The 18176-nt window shown below is 37.4% G+C and overlaps 1 long non-coding RNA gene across 1 annotated transcript; it reads right to left on the bottom strand.

The window, feature by feature from the left end:
- Positions 1-6663: 6663 nt before the first annotated feature.
- LOC108449160 lies at positions 6664-17726 on the bottom strand. Its single transcript, XR_001865294.1, has 2 exons — positions 15182-17726; positions 6664-13209 (listed from the first exon to the last, which is right to left on the bottom strand). It is a non-coding gene; the product is annotated as an uncharacterized LOC108449160 (long non-coding RNA).
- Between the last annotated feature and the right edge of the window lie 450 nt (positions 17727-18176).

Below are 18176 nucleotides of genomic sequence, written 5' to 3'. Positions count from 1 at the left end.
TATTTTCCCCTTAAAATGGTCACAATGGTTTCAATTCTTAATTGCTCATTATAAACAGAGGGACCATTGCAATGCTTTTTAGAAAATTTCTGTTTACAGTTTACAGCTGTACTAAAAAATCCTTTGAGTCATGCTGGTGGCTTGATTTGTGGTTTACTCAGTGACCTCAGTTTTCCTACTTATTTTCTTCAGGGACAAGATTTTTCAGGAGTCTTCTCTGATTAACTTAGCTTTTATGAGAGAGAACATTTGGCTGCTAGTACCAGACTAATGTTTTAATGCAAAAATCTTGTTAATTCTCTGATGATAATACTTCTAAGCCAAAGTCACTCATTAGCCCTTAACATCAACGTGATAAACATCAGTGTCAGCAGAACAGAAACTTTCTAGAAAGTTCTGATATCTGCAATTTAAGTGGCAAAGACCATAGCTATAGTAGCAAACAGTATTAGCTTTTCTTGTAGTGATTTTAAAGCTATGCCAAGCCTATATTCTATGACTACTTTATGGCTGTCAGTAGAATTTTCACACATGCATAGTCACCATTGACTGGTATTTCACCTTGTTTACAAGGACATAAACAATTTTATTAGAAGTTTAAAAATTCACAAGCTAAAGGAGACCTGTAAAATTTACTGTAAATCTATTCACCGATATCCTGCAGTCTTCTGAACACGATCATTGGACATGCTGGTCTTAAGAGAAAAAAGACAAAACTGCCTGTAAATAAGCAGCATTGTAGGTTTCCCAGCAAGTACAGAAGACTGGTTTTTTTGGACAATTTAAAACGATGCTAACTTCATTGATGGGAGCAATGTAGCAAGGAGTGATTTGCACCTCAAGCCCATCTCCTGCTTGTGGCAGAGTACAGTATCTCCTGTGAAGTTTCTGACTTCAACAGTATGGAAAGCCATGGAAGTGTGGTGGAAGAGAGGAAATTTACTCCACCTAGTAAAATTAAGACTTCAGGACCAGCTCTGTGAAGAATATCACAAGCTTTAGGTACTGATGCAAAAAGTGACAGGAAATACATCCTGGGACATCTTAGACATTACTTGAATTGTCATTTGAGTAAAAATGTCTAAAAGCTCTATTTTCATTAAAGATAGGAAATCTGAGTCAGAAAAGTCAATTAAACAGCATGGCTAAAGGGGCTGACAAAAAGCTAAAAGAATTTGCATGACCTTTGGAACTTGTATCACTAGTGAATGATCTTCATGATGTACCTAGATCAAGAGAGACAAATGGACATAAGAGTTTTAAATGGTAATATATGAAAATGCTGGAAATTAAGACATTTTAAAGGAAGGTCACAATATCCAATACCTGTAACCCAGTAACAAATATTTAGCTACAGTTGTACTGAAAAGACTGTGCTGTAGTTGAACCAAGGATCAGCTGAATCACAGTCTCGTGAAGTCCTCTATTGTTGCCATCTAATTGATGCTTCTCAAAATGATACATTTTGGAATAATCCCAGAAAAAAAATTAAGCAAACACCCCCAAATGTTTATCTTCATTCTATCACCTCACACAGAAAGAGCTGTGCAACTTAAGTAGGAAACTGTGTCAGTACATGATCATGAAAAAACATTTAATTACATAGATAACTCCATTTTTTGAAGGTGTATTAGACATATTCATTGAGTAAAACACTTCTGTTTTTATAAAAAAGGATATTTGAGGAAAAACTCAAGTGTTTCAAAGTTATTCATACATCGTACAAGGTGCATTTACAGAATCTCACAAGCTGCACAAAAATTGTTTAAAAACATATGGGACAATAAAGACCGATTTGCATACTGACAGACTCATAAAACACTAACGAAAGAGCAGGGAGAGTACAAATCTTGAAAATCAGAAATTAATATGTGCAATGATACATCACAGAATATACTGAGCTGGAAGGGACCCACAATGATCATTGAGTCCAACTCCTGGCCCCGCACAGGACAACAGTCTGCACAACTCTATGTAAAGCCTCAGGTTTTGAAGTAAAGGGTCACAAATGTAGGAAATAAAATCACAGTTTGTCATATTCAGAACAGGTGACTTACCCCAAACACAAATTCAGAAATCTCTACCTCAGCTCTAAAGTACTACAGAATAATAACACAGAAACCTTGGAATTCAGAGACACTTCATATCCTTCACAACTTAGAGATTCTCTCAAGCTTTTTAAAGTGACTGAAGTTAACACACTGCATTATTATGGATACTCACAGAGATAATAGGTCTCACACAGGTAAGATAGTCTGACACTGTGCTTTAAGATGTGAAAGGATCCAGAAAGCTTTAGGTGAGATGACCTCGGTGGAAGCAACAGTCCAGAATAAGGATACATCTTAATAGTTTCTCTCAAAAAGTTTTACAGTGCCACTAAAGTTGAAAATCTTTGCTATACCTAAATATGCTAAACTAGGCATGGTCAGAATATGCATCCATCACTCAAATAAAGCTCATTATGCAGAACCTGAAATTCTTTGAGGGGCTGTGGGCATTCTTTTTTTATAATTATATTTTAAAGGAGCATATGAATAACATAGAAGTTTTAGGAAAATGGATTTTGGCCAATAAATTCACAAATACACCTAGAAATGGAAGAACCATAATTAGTGTGAATTTGACATGACAAAGGTTAATAGGACAGCCCTAAGGAACCCTCCCAACTACAATTCGTATTGATCCTGAAAATCCTAACACAGCTATTAAGAAATAAGAGTCTATACACATAACTTAAGCAACATTTAAGATCAGATAATCAAACGTGATGAAAACAAATTAACTGTTCAGAAAAAAGGATATTTACAAAAAAAAAGACACTGCTAAACAGTGCATGCTAGACAGAATTAAAATTTTTTTCTTATTCTTTTTGGGGATAAAATAAACAGTGAATTAGTGCAACACACTGACAAAAGAACTAAAGAGACTAATTCAGGGACATTACAGGCATCCATGCAATAGCTAAAGACGTGATACAAATTCAGAGAGAATATGAGGAGACACTGAAGAAAGCAAATGACAGAAAGTAGAAAGATGGATCAGATAACATTGGGGATTTAATAAAAGAAATTAAAAGCACTACCTAGATGTTCTTTCTATGAAAAACCAAGTTGGAAGAAAAGCTGCAGTTATAGTCTAATACAAGGCTTCTTTATGGCACAGAGGTGCTGTCAATGATTCTTTATCTTAAATAACTGCAGAAAGTATCTTTGGTTGTCATACTGAGACAAAAGACTGTCCCAGAATGCAGCTGGGAAATGTTCATGAGAACATAAAGTACTGGAACAAGTAGAATTCAGGAGCAGAACTATAATGCTACATACAAGCCAGTATCACCCAAACAATGAAGACCAAAAATGGCTTAGAAACTGGGATTTTACAATATTACAACAGTAGATGTAACAGGAGACAGACAGTTGTAAAATAAGAATGAAACTGATTTTCAGCTGATAAGAAATTACTTAGCATTTCATGTGCCTCAAAAACAAAGTCAACAAACATATAAACAATATGGGTCCAAATAAAACAGACTTATGTCAATTCCAGGTGGTATTTAATTTTCCTGGAAAATGCTTCCCAAGCTATGTTGAGCATTACTTCAGCCAAAAATTGCTCATAAAGTCATATTCTTATTTCAGTTTGTATAGAAGGAAATTAGGAGGTCATTCTAGTCCTTTTTCTTCTTCAAATACACGACTAACTCTGCCTACGACTTTCCTATACATAACTGCCTGTTTATCTTAAATCAGCATGTAATCTAATATCTTTCATTTTCTGGACTAATATTTTACACTGTTCAAGTCGCATTGAAAAAGTATAACAGACTCGTACAGAACTTTAGAGGCTCTGAAAACTAAGCAAGCGTAAGATCCTTTGGCATTGGTGGCATCTTCAGTTCTAGAGCCAAAGGCATAAAGTCCAATTAGGCTTGGACAGAATAGACTCTAGGGAATACACAGGACCTTAAATGAGAGTCACTACTTTTAACTACTGCTGAGTCCAGATTTTCTAATACAAGAATTCTGAAAAAAAATCATATGGTTGGAATATTTTGTTCCACACTTAGAAAGGCCTTACTCCTATTATTTCATTACATACTTCTGTCACCTTTTTTTTGGTGTCAGTAGTTTGCACAATGCATACACTGCTGCTGCTTGAAGGACTTTACGGTGTATCAGGGAAATCAGTTTAGACTCACACAATAATTAACTGCATCAGTAAAAGTCACTAGTGACAGAAAAGAACATGCAGTGAATTTTTTTTCTGGATTCCCAAAACTAGCAAATGGGAATTTCAGGTTCAGAATTATTCTACCATTTGCTTCACTTCACTGAGATTAATTTCAAAATTCCTGTTAATTCCTTTCTCCACAGCCCCTCCTCTCTGAAGAGTGAGAGTACACCATGAAATTTTGAAGGCAATGCTGATTTACTAAAATAAGCCATCTGTCTGGACAATTAACAAAGCAGTAGGTACTGGTTTAAACAGCTTAACTCCAAGCAGACTGTATTGTCCAGTGGCCATAATCCAAATGAAAAGCTGAACAGCAAGAATCAACACTTGTCATTAAAAGCTAAATGCTACATTTCAGATTGTTCAATTTTTTTCCCCCCTACTTACCGTAAAATTCCAATCTTTCAAAATTGTTTTGACTGAAGTTGCATTGCTGCTGTATTTTCTTCCAGATACTACCAGTAGTAGTCATTAACTGGAATGCTATCAAGCCTATCTGTACATGTAGAAAAGACTTCACAGCTGAACATTCCTGGTGTTTCACAATGATTTGTAAACTGAAGGGATTTGATGTAGATGCAGAATATATGAGGTGATAAAGTGTAATTTTTAAAGTCATCGTTTCCTAAATGTAATCACAGTTTAAAATGAAACAGGGTTTGATATAGAAACACATGTAGGAAAAAAATTGTCTAGAGACTCCAAAAAGCAAGATCTATGAGAGGATCAAATGAAATGTAATTAATTATAAGCTTTGGCTGGGAACAAATATGGAAAAACGTTCATGACAGATAGAAGTACAAAAGGAAGGACAGTCCTAAAAGCAAAAATCTCAGGGAGAACAAGAGAGGGGTCACACATATGCAAGTGCTCAGAAATTTAGCATTCAACATATGGACAGAGATTGAAAGATAAAGGTCACATCTGAACTTTGAGTATGGATATGGAGTCAATGAAGTCTACAGAGGACTGGGAAGATGGTTCTGGAGGACAGTAGGGAAAAGGGCAACTGATGCCCTTTTATTAGAATTTCAATAGAAGGTGTTTTAAGTCTGCTCTTCCAAAGGAATAAAAATAACAGCATTGGAGAGACTGCTGCCATTTGTTGTTGAAGTGCTGGAAAAACAACTTAAAGCTGCTTAACACTAGAGAAATAAAGGGGAAGAGAAAATGACAAAATTAACTATGTCAACTCGTACATATTATATAGAACTTTAGGGCATGCTAGATAACGTACTGTTTTGTTTTAGTTATGAGCAACAAAATGTTTCATATCCCTGTCAGACAATTATCAGGTACAAGAATTGAATCAAATGGGTTCCCTTAATAGTGCAATCTAAGATGATCAGAAACCTGGTGGAAGCAAGATGTTGTGAATAAAAGAGAAATCCCTTCTGGAAAGCCTCTTTGTAACAAGGTTTATGATTGGCATCTAGTTCCATGCGCACCCATTTCACAGATGATGCAGAGGTATCCTTGAGCAGATGTACTGCTCTGCATGGTGGCTGAGAATAATTTCAAGTTGGAGCTAAAAACTAAGTTGATTAATTAAGTTCAGGGCAAATAAGTCAGGGTACTTAACTATATCAATACTTGTCAGCTATACTTATCAAGTGACACTAGCAGCAAAAAACTTGTCCTAAAATATTCTGTACGCTGATTTCTTTTCCAGAAGCAAGAGGAATTAAAGAAAGCAAGAAAGAACAGCACCATTTTGAGGCTGCTAGCTGAATGACACCCTGTGGACTGAAATCACCTCGAATGAATCAGTTTGCAGTGAGTCCCCTTCTGTTCATCATGAGCACGGCAATTACTGCATTACGGTAATCACTGGGTGTGGGGTGGAGCTTCTAATCCTGAGAGCTCTCTGTTAAGACAGAGAGACTCCAGCCCCAAGAAGTCATACAGGTGCACAGGCAGAGGGTAGTACCTTACTTCTAGTAACCAACTCCATAATTACGCCTGTGAGAAGAAGGTTTAGGATTACAGAGTAGTAAGTGCCCTACTATAGCTGACATAGTAATCTAATTTTTCCAGTTACACTGCATTCCTAATTTGCCAGATTACATGACTCTTTTCTTACCTCAGTATAGGCTCAGCACTTCTGAATATAGAAGACACAAAAGAATTTTACTTTACAGATGATCATTAGACAGTCGCTTTATTTCCAGTGTACTAAAGAGTCAACATTCTGTGTTTTTATAGAAAGTATTTGATCACATACTGGATTTGCACTTATCAAATGAATATGCAGAATTGTTCCAACAAAATAAATTCTTAAAATAATGCTGGTAAATATTTCTTCAGAATGGGTATTAGCTTACATGAAACATACTGGAGCTGCTTCACAGTGTTACTACTGAAAATTTCATTAACTTCATTGAAATACCTGTATAAGAAAGCAGACCAAAGAACAACACAAGCAAATCCATGTTTTGGAGATTTATTTGCAAGACAAGCAATTTCTTGTTTTTGAGTAAAGTAAGCAAACATTCTGTCCAGTCATCACAGAGAACAATCAGCAATTCAAAACACAGAAAGAGGTGAAATCTCTGTGAAATTTGAATATGATCAAGAAATTTTTCTGACTAAATATGGGGACAGGAAATAATATGAATATCTAAATATAAGCAAAAAGACTTTGAAAACAATTCACTGCTTTGGTGATAGTTATGGCTGCACTAGAAAGGCGTGCTCAGGCAGCTTTACCCCAGGAAGCATTCTGGCAGCAAAGTAATAGCTTGAGAAAAGTAAAAGAAAACACCCACTAGAAAAGCTTGCAATGAGATGTATCACTCTTGTGACAGATGGGATATCCCAGTACAAAACAAGCACCAATAACAAGCAGATTGCAAATTCTACACCCACTAGGTTACTTAAACTTATCATGTACACTTCATTTTTTTTTCCATTCATACTTCTGCACGCCCATGTTTGTCAGATTCAGCCACATCCTTAGGTCACGTTGCAGGTAACAATAGTTGCAAGAGGTATTAACAAGGCACAAGTGCGAGCTTTGCACAACTGTATAATCTTCCCTAGATTGTCACAAATTATGCATAAGAAATTCTTACCAGGAATAATAACAAAAGCAGCGCTTTGTTTAAAATACTAGTATTCATAATGCCCCTAAGAATAGAGCAGCATCTTAGAATTCTGTTTTTACAGTGTATACATACCAGTTTTGACAGAATGTGTGTAAAGGATCCCATGAGAGAGAGACCCAAGTCAATAACTCTAAAACAAGAGCCTTTCAGAAAAAACCCGACATCCACACTCAAAACATAGGGAAAAAACAAGCCAAAGAAAAACAAACCAAAAAATTCAGCAGCAAATAATTTAGGAAAAAAAGTGCAAAATTTTTCTTCAATACAGGAGATATGCCATCCTCAGCATAATACCCAATGGGTATGGATCATCCAAAGAAAAAGTACAAATGTATGATGAGCAGAAGCACAACAAATTCATAGGAACGTGCAGAAGTAAATGAAGAAAAGTGGGCATATTAGGTAAATACAAAATATTTTTGGGGATTGCCTACAAGCAAGACAAGTATCGTGCCACAAAAATTATGAAAATCAAGGCAATTTCCCACCAACCAACAAAATGTTCGTAGTTGAGAATATCATAAGGCACTGCAGTAGTGGGATGCACTGGATGGGCAAGAGAAAAAGGAATCAGAAGAGCTGCAAAAAAATGGTAGTATGTACACAAATTTGTAAGTGAGGACACAAAAGAAACGCCAATTATTTGCCAAAAAAATTGTTCAAAAACCTTTGCTGCAAGAGCAAGAAAATCTGACTGCATTTTGAGCTCTACTTTAGATATTTAATATATGCTAAGACGCAAATTGCTGTCTTCTCCATACTTACTAGTATAAAGAGGAGATGAAAAGCACTTTTACTGAGCTTGATGAGGACTACGTTGTTAACTGTAGCCCTGAAAGTTTGCATCCAGAATAGTTAGAATGAGCTTGGCCAATGAAGGTTATGTGTACACAACACTCACCAATACAAAAATTCCTGTGGAAGCTGTCTCAATAAGCACAAATTACAAGAACAGCGAAATTCTTCTAATTTATCCTAAGAACTAAAGCCAGCACCTGTGTCTAGGTGGAGGAAAGTAAGGAAAGATCACTGTCCTCCCTTCCCTCAGGAATGCTGAATATTCTTCTCCTGTGTATGAGAGATTGTAATTTCTGGAGTTCAAAAACAATACACAAAAATATGAGTTACGATGTGGCAGCAGATGCTGCATTACAGAAAAAAAAAAAAAGGTTAAATGAAAAGGTCCTTTCTGCAAAAACCACCAAATCAGAGCAAATGTTTCTGGATGTATCTATATCTGTAAATTCAAGAACCCAAACTACACAAAACTAAGCAACCTTTGGTTTGAATGACTTCTGCAACATGGTAAAAACCAGTAAGATTTACATATGCTTTAATATAAATGTGGTTCTGTACACACCCAAGAAAAGACACAGCCAATGCTATGAAAATCCTTAGTGACAGGTGTTGGAATGTGTTACCTCATCAGGAACAGAGAGTAAGATGGGTTTATAAGCTCTGCAGAGATTCTCAACAGTACAGTTCTTCAGACAAGGAAAAAAAAAAACCCAACAAAGGAGAACTGAAAAATTAGTGGTCACAGACAGTCAGACTGAGAAATTTCCAAAGGAACATCATACACATATAAGACAATATAATTCACAACAGAACCACCCATCTGTAGAGTGAGGCAGCAAAACCCCAATTTACTCTGATTAATGAACATAATAAAGAATAATGAGTTCCTAGAAAGTAGAAGACAAATATATCAAGAACATATGTGATTGGAGCAGAAAACTCTAGTACAAGCTAACTATCCTTGACCCAAGTAACAATTCCCATTTGTAACCCTACAAAGGGCAGCACTGCAGCAGCAATCCTTGGTGGTCTCTTGTGTTTTCTTTATTCCCAAGTGTGTTCTTGAAGCATCAATTTTCAGACTTAATAGCTTGCATACATACTCCACATGAAATTGGAAGTGGCTTCCTACAGTGCACCCACCCCAGGATATATAGGTCAGGCACTTATGACCTTACCTGTACTCAGCTTTCTTACAAGACTATCCACGATCCAACAAAAATCCTATTCTCAGTCCAGTTACAGAAGATTTCTCTGCTTACCACACTTTGGGTTTAAGGCTGTGAGCAGCAGCCTTCTTACTCCCTGGCAAGTATTGCAGACATAAAAATGGAAGCAAGACAGGCACTGACCTTGATAAGAGATTTGCTATTGATTTCAGTAAAACCACTTTTAGGGAAGTTATTTACAGAGATCAGGCATACTCCTAGAGGTGGTGCTCTCTTGCAAAGGGCAAAGGTTATTTTGTAGAAAGACTAACAGAATTTGATACCAACCTGTCTTTGACTAACAAAACAACAGCCAAGAGGTGATACTTTTATTCTCATTACAGGAATAGAGAGGTGCTAAGTAATGCTATGTAATATTAGTACAACAGCAAAAGAATATAAACTGACAGGAAATATTTTTAGGCAGTGAGAATCATAGAATGGGTTGGGTTGGAAGGGACCTTAAAGACCATCTAGTTCCAATCCCCTGCTATGGGCAGGAACAGCCTCCACTACACCAGATTGCTCAAACCATCATCCAACTTGGCCTTGAACACTTGAACAAGGAATGTGACATCCACAACCTCACTGAGCCACCTTCCAGTGTCTCAACAATCTTCTTCAGTTGGAGTAAGGAAATAGGTGATTCCAAAAGGACTTCTATGAACACCTACAACACCTGAAAGCTGTATTTGATGATTGAAAAATGTCCCATTCAATCCTGTGCTCTAAGTAAGAACTAATTCGGTAACAGATTCAGGGAAGGTTCAGAGTTGCAATACAGAATAATGGGAATGTGGGTAAGAACCTGGTTTTAAAAAGTAGATTAAAATTATGTGAACCTGCATGATAGTTGCAGCCCGTTGCAGTACTCCAATTACAGAAGGCAGATCTCAGCATTACACAGTCAGAGATAATCTGGAGACATCTTTAATGTAAATAATTACTATAACTAAGACAGAGCATATTAATGAAAATACACAAACTTATTTAGAGACCATTAATTCTTCATCCAAAATGAACCAAAATGCAACTGAGGTAAATGATTCATTTACATTTATGCAAACTTTGGTTCTTCATAATATGCAAGTCTCATATTTTAAAAGTATTCCTAACAAAAATGTCACACCCTAACTGTATTGGGCTCTTTTACCTGTGAAAATGAAAACACTTTCTTCTCCCAAATACACACAGGGAGATGAATGTGTCCTTAAAAGTCAAGTTAGACTAAAGAGTAGAAAACTCTTCATCAGTCATTCTGGAAAACAGAAACATAAAATGAAACCTGTAGTCACTACTGAGAAAAAAAAACTCATGATTTTTTGCAGAATGTGAAGATGTGGAGAAACTTCTGCATGGTGTGACTGGATACCAATTTTCAAAGCTGATCCCTGTACCCATGCCCATTCACCACTTTGGTTCATCTCTACAGAGCTGGGCACTTTGGCTAAACAACAAAGTTCCGGCAGCTGCACCATAACCACAATAGGCTTATACTTGACTAAAAAAGAAGTCACATTACTGATTGACCTCAATACCAAGCATGGAGCTGACCTCTGTCAGCACAGGGGCAAACCACCTCTGCTTGGTAACCTCTCCCTGAGGACAAATTAGTTTTGCTAACCTTGCATCTGCAGCCAAAAAAACCCCACAAACAAACCAACGACCCCAAGGTGATATGATATCAATAGACCTTATATTTCAGCACCACATGTAGAATATCATGTACACATCATTCTGAATGGGGTTTCTGTAGGCCTAAATGAAAAAAGTACATACCCAGTCCAACTTACACAATAAAGGTAGCTGAACAGTCAGTTTAAAGGTGTAAACTGAAAAATATAATTAATCTGAAACTAACCATAAACCCTTCCAGCTGATTAGTATGAATTTGTCTAGAGACAAATTTTATTTTCAGTGCTTGGTCACACATGTGTTTAAAATCAGCTGCTTCTATTTTCTCTCATTTTAGAGAACAGGGGTTCTTATGATAGGGTAGAGAGTCCAAATGAAACACTGAAGGACTATTTTGAAATTCTATCAATGGAAAAGATGAGTTCTCCACCATCAAGAAAACCCAACCCACCACCCTGCCCAAAACTAAAACAACCAAATTTAAGTCCCCAACTCAAGCATGGATTCTCTGATGTAATCAAGAACTGAGTTTTTACAAAGACCAGTAGTCTAATACCTATTCGTCAAAAACTGATATTTTTGAAGAATATATATAAAAACATATAACTATATGACCTGGTACTCTATTAGGAAATTTATGAAATGAAAAGAATGAGCTCAAAATCTTTTACTTCTGGTGTTAGGTGTTTCGTCAAGGAAGGGGTAAAAAGTTGCCTCCTCATTAAAAAAAACTATAGAACATGAAACTTTTTACACATACTGGTCAGTTATCACCACAAAGCTACTTAGTGACTTCTGCAGCTTCTATCTAAACACTATAAATAGCTTTGCTGATTACTTTCAGTTGCCACTCTAGCTGAAAAAAAAAAAAATTATCAAGAAGCTTGCAGCATGCTTCTCATCTGAATTAAAGGGCACTGGTAAAATTCAATTGCATATTTTATCCATTCCTAAAAAATAAGTAAGAAGTTAATCAGACCTTTATTCTGTCATTTAAAGTAGAAACCTTGATTATCCCACCGGTGACTTTAGGAGGGCTAGATTGGAAAGAACACTTGTTTAGTAGTAGAATTTGTATTATAGTCCCAAGCATTACTTAACTACAAGCATTACTTAACTACACGCATTAAATACATGTTTATTTGTTCATTCAATAAGCAAACACGTTTTGCTTTGTTAACAATTTGTGTTCTGTTATCCTGTGGAATTCTAAGTAAGACCTGTCCTCCTGAAACAGAGGTCTGTAATTTTTTTCTCAGGAGTGGAAATATGGTATTTAAGGCAGCACACAGATGTGACTAGAAGAAAAACTGCTAACAGCAAGGGGGACAAGTTCTTATTGACATTGCAAAACTAAACTGATGTATAGCATTGAATTGACACTGCAAAGTTTTTACTGCCCTAGGAAAGCAAGCCTCACCAGAGAAACAGAACAGGCACTGTCATATCAGCAGTGGATGCCTACTCTTGGTAGCATTTTCTGTCACTAACCTAAACTTGCTGATGATGTCTGAATGCTGGAAAGACATCAATTATCTATGTTATGAAAGAAAAGTAGATAGCATAAAAAGAAATAGGAAAGAGATAAGAATAGAAGCAAATCAGAAATTGTTAATGAGAAAATTAAAGATGCAAAGAAACTTTTTGCATAAAGAGAAAACCCCTCAAAAATAACCTAAATGAGACAGCAAATAGTAGAGCATATAAGTACCATTGCCCACTGGCAGCTAACTAGAAAAAGCAATGTCTCTAAAAACTTCAAAATGCAGAATCTTGCAAAAAGAATAAATACCCGAGCTTGACAAATTCATTAGTAAGAATAAGTTATTAATTATTTGAAATACTCACCTCTACTTTTGGTCACTAGCAGCACAGCCCTATTTAAACAAGTCTTTGAAGCAAACCTCTGATTCAGTAAAATATTCAATCAAAACCAGTCTGAGGAACAACTTTATTGAAGCTGTATTTTTTTATGCTCAGTTCTGCTCAACAATTTGCAAAGTTCAGCATCTCCTCTAGACATTTTCCCTTCTCCCGAACAGCTTACCATTTTTAATACTGGAAGTTATTAATTTCTGAAATAATGTTCATTGCCATCAACATCTCAGTTTTTATCAGAACCCTGAATTTGTGCTATAACTTGATCTTCTAAATTCTCTTCCTTGAGTCAAGTATTTCTTGGGCTACCATGTCTCTCAGGGCACAAAACGAAGTCCAAGGATCACCTGTGACAAAAAGAATGATTTCATTAGTCTCAATTCACAACAAGAGTTTCATTTATTAGATAAAACAATCTTTACTAGAGCATTTAACATTATAATTTTAAAACTAAAAAACAAAACATCATCAAGAACAATATTTTTCTGAAAAGGCTGATGATATCTCCAATCTGATTATCAAAAGATAGCTCCATCCTTATTTTTAAAATTTTTATTCTAGAGAATGCATTAAGAGAGGAGCACTCTTGAACTAGATTCTTACACTGCTCAAATCAAAACCCAGGGCCAGCTTGAAAAGCCTCCAAAGTTAAATTCTTACTAATAGATTCCCATCCCTAATTCTGCAATGGCTGTACTATTTAGCAAAGAAAAAAAAAAATCTGAAGTGTTGCAACATCCCTATTGCAACACATGGCTGAGGAACATGAAGTAGCTGTGTTCCTTAGTTCTTTCAAAAGCAACTTCACTGATCTTAGAGATTTTAAAGCGTTTACCCTCAAGTTCATTTTATTCTTTTGAGCACTCACAGTGCTGTCTTCACAGAACTCTGGGGATCTAAAACATGTGAGGCAGATTGAGCATACAAACATTGGGGTTTTTTCCCTTTTTCATTGCCATCCCATTCTGAAAAGTAGTTACCACACATAGGTAAGTTTAAGCATGTGTGCAGTCCTAGTGAAGTTAACTGGATCTTGCTGCTCAGGGCCCTGGGGCCTCAGCTATGTCAACCTTCCTCTCTGCCTTCTTCACCAGTAACAAAACAAAGTTTTAGCAACAAAACATTTGGGCCAAGGACATGGAAAACTAGAAAAAAAGTACAAAACCCCAAATACACCTAACACAGAACAGAGATTGGTGAGAAAAGGGTTAATGCAGCTTTCTGCCCTGATTTTGTAGGTGCTAGTTACCAGCTTGGCACCACTCCCTGGATTATCCCAACCCATATCAGGTGTTAGCAGACAGGACAGGCACACAGGAGTTAGGGTGAGACTGCTGAGCCTCCCTTCTTGCCTGCTGGAGGCTTCCCTTCCCACACAGGACTCTGTTGGAGGGGTAGTCAGGGAACCTTTGACCTCAGCACACAAAGCACCCAGAAAAAAAGCAACCCACCAGGCCAAGGGAACAGTTTCAAAAGGAAGAGAAAGAAGAGCAAGAGGTGTACTACCATTCAAGAAAACTTTCTTCATTGACCTTAAGAATGGTCCAGTCCTGCAATTACTGAGTACCCAAATCCACCTTCACCAAAAGAACAGGTGTAAGCTGACATTTTGATGTCACTACCAGAAAACTACTCTCCATAGTCAAAGACTTAGAACTGCTTCCTCACCTTGTTCTTGATGCATTGTTTTTCTTGGTGTGGGTAACATCAAAGGCATAAGGATACCACCAATCACCAAATTTGTGTGCAGTATTACGTAAATCACTTGAATGATCTCCTCGGTTTTCTGAGATGTTCTGATTTGATGTTGACAGTTTCAAGTAAAAATTCCACTTGTTGCTAAAAGTACCAACAGTTTTTAAATACACATTCCCTAAGGCTAGTTACTGCATCTTCCCAGGGTGGACCTGTTGAATGACCTTATTTCTGATCTATGAATATCAGTAATTGTAAATGAGACAAGGATTTACACAAAACTTCTTTTTAAAGTGTTCTATTCTCATTCCTTTTAAAAATCAGTTATTAAAGGCGGCACATCAGTTTAAGTTCAAGCTGCATGAATATGCTATCAAGATATGGTCATTAAAATCCTTATGCCTTGAATGTTTCCCTTGAATTTTGTTTCAAAGTCAAAAGATTACAGATATCATAAACCAAATTCAGTCTTTGTGTAGGTCAGCTTTCAATTGCAGCTGCTCCCATCAGGACTGAATTGGTGTCAGGCACCTCTTGGATTACAAAGCCACCATAAAAGAAATAACAGACCAGAACTATGAAACTTATTACAAGTCAAGTACATTAAATAAAAGAGGATCCTACCAGTTGCATCATCAGCTTCTGTGTCTAGAAGAGCATCTATTGAAGCCATGCTTGTGCCTATGAAGGAGTCTGTAGTATCAGACACTCCTCGCTTGCTGAGACAAACTTCGAGTTACTGACTCCTCTGCTTTGATCAGTGTCTTTTACTAACCTTCTGACTGTCAGGAAGGTTACACCACTTGTTGAGAAGGTTTTTCTAGGCCTTCCTACTATTCCCCAATGAACTTTTTAAATCATAAGTCCACAGGTTCAATTTGTAGTATCTTCCAATAAATATGTATATAATAGAGAGTAGGACAGAGATGCAAGATGTTTTCCCCCACCAAATCCACCTTTTTGTGAAAGGGTTATATACTCCTTATTTCTGTTAGTCCTCTCTTGCCAAGAGGGAAGAAAATCTTCAGTGAGATACATTTTCTTCAGGAGGCATCTTCTGTTCCTCCCTGACCTTTTTCCAGTGGAATTTTCATCCTGTGTCCTTTTTCCTCAATAAATGTGCCAGCAAGACTTAATTAACGTAAGTTGTTGCAAAAGCAGAAGTTTCTTTCTTATTACATTTCTGTAAAAAGTCATAACTGCCTTTGGCATTACCATGTTACAAATTAGTTGTATGTATAAATCATATTGTTTTCAATGTGATCTCTTCCTGAATAATCCAAATTAGGATAAACAAGACTTGGGAGACTTCAGTCTTCAAACTTACAGGTATTAGGCCAGGTTCTTCTAAATATGTATGCTCTGTTATAAATTTATTTGCCTGGGTAACCCCTTCCTAATTGAAGGCCCAATTTAACAGTAGTGCTCACATAAGTAAAGTTATGCCCAGGCTTAGGTTTTTGCAGGATTGGTCAAGAACACTTAGAAGACCTTTTTAAAACTTGTGTTATTTCCAAAGATTCCTTTAATCCATGTACCAAACGCCCCTATATTTTAAAGAAAAAAACCCCAAACTTAAGAACTTTAAAAGCTTGCTCCTATTTTTTCCCTAAATTGAGACTATAAACTATTTACGATCTTGTACCAAGTATCTACTTGTTTTAATTAATCCTTAATTTCAGAGGGTCAATCAGTATCTAGTTCATGTTCCAGTCTCAAAGACTTTATGTTCAGAAGAATGCTCTATTCTCCTAGCTGTTGCCAGTTTATTGCAGTTCTTAACAGTCACTATGACAGAAAAGGCAAGAACAAGAAATGCAGTAAGAGTGAGCAAGTGAGCACGTGTTGAGATTCAGGAGGGATTACACGATATCTACAGCAGAGAGTATGCACACACACAGAGCCCAAGGATTCAGTTACATCTCCAGAAAACAGATACCACGTTTATTTCGGACTTCACCAGACTTGTCTGTATTGCAAATTCCCCACAGAAGTGCTAAAGTACAGAATTACTAATTAAGGAGGAGGAGAATATCACCCATTTCCCTAGAGTAACTCCAGTAATATGCTTGTCTTAACCCTTTCTCCCTCCATCTAAAAATCTTCCGGGGAAGAAGGGTAGTCAAGTCCTGACGTGGACTTCTGGAGTTGGAATCTCCTCTCAATTATATGCTACTGCACGTGTTACAATGCCAGCTCCAGTGAATGAAGTTTCTGCCAATGAAAGCAGGAAGATAATACTGCCTTTAGAATTTACATCAGTGGCAATCATAGGGAGGAAAAAATTAAAATCTGTTACTCTTCATTTTGATCTTGTGTGAGGCATTCCACTATGGCTGAAAAAAACCTGAAACTTGAATTACCTGAATTAACCTTAGAAAGATAAGCATGCCACTGTTTGCCAGAGTCCAATACTAGACACCTTTCTTAGTCTAGCTCAGAGCAAAGCCCAGGCTCAAGTTCCCCCTCAGATGAATTTTAAACCACTAACTAATGAACTTAGTGCAGTAACAATGAGAACCCCAACAGCTCCATTGTGAAAAAAACAAGCTTCTCAGTTGTCATGGGAGTGAAATTCTGCTTTCATTACCAGTGCAGCTCTCTTCACATGCTCCTGTATTTTTTTCAATGAAAGATGCATAGGGTTTGGAGTGCACAGATTTGGTACACGTGCACAGCAGCTGGTCTGACATGATAAAGCAGAATGAATCTGAAGAAGTTCCTGCCTGTCTGACCAATAATCCATGAACTAAGAGGGATTTACTCAATAGACCAGCACAGATTCCACCCTGTCAAAATTAGAGATTTTTTTTTTTAAAAAAGTGCCTAAAGCCGTTTTCTGTTAGATATTTTCCATTCCCCAAACACCTAGACAGCAAGTAGGAGGTGAACAAAGGTGGGGGGGAGGGAATTGTCTGAATCCTGCAATGTTTATAACTTCGTATTTGCTTGATTTGAAGCTCCAACCATAGAATATGTTACTGGAGACATTTCTGTAACTTAAAGAAAATCAATCAGAAGAAGAGCATCCAGCATGCACAGACACACACTGTATGCCAAGGCAGCATTCCCGGTACCGTGTCTAAATTTCATTCTTAAATACGACTTACTTGCCATTCTCTTTTGCTAGGTGGGAACTGCCGAGCGCTAAAAATAACACCAGGATTTGGTGGCGGGAGCTAAAAATACCCTTTCGTAACTTAAAGAAAATCAATCAGAAGAAGAGCATCCAGCATGCACAGACACACACTGTATGCCAAGGCAGCATTCCCGGTACCGTGTCTAAATTTCATTCTTAAATACGACTTACTTGCCATTCTCTTTTGCTAGGTGGGAACTGCCGAGCGCTAAAAATAACACCAGGATTTGGTGGCGGGAGCTAAAAATACCCTTTCCCGCTCGATTACCGACTCGGCAGGAAAGACGGAGCTCTTGGCATCTGTCACAGTCTATAACCGCCAGCTGGGGATGGAGGAAAGAGCCCAAACCCCGGAGTTGCGCGCCCGGGGAAAGTTTTACGGGCAGACGAAGAGGCCACGGGGCTGCATCCCGGGGCCACGGGACTCCCACCCACCCCAGCCCGGGCGGCGCCCCCGGGCCTCCCCGCCGCCCCCTACCC

This window comes from Corvus brachyrhynchos, unplaced genomic scaffold (genome assembly GCF_000691975.1).
Source record: "Corvus brachyrhynchos isolate BGI_N302 unplaced genomic scaffold, ASM69197v1 scaffold17, whole genome shotgun sequence".
Taxonomy (NCBI): Eukaryota; Metazoa; Chordata; class Aves; order Passeriformes; family Corvidae; genus Corvus; species Corvus brachyrhynchos.
Note: the sequence above shows the minus strand (reverse complement) of the source record. Positions and strands in the feature narration are given on the sequence as shown.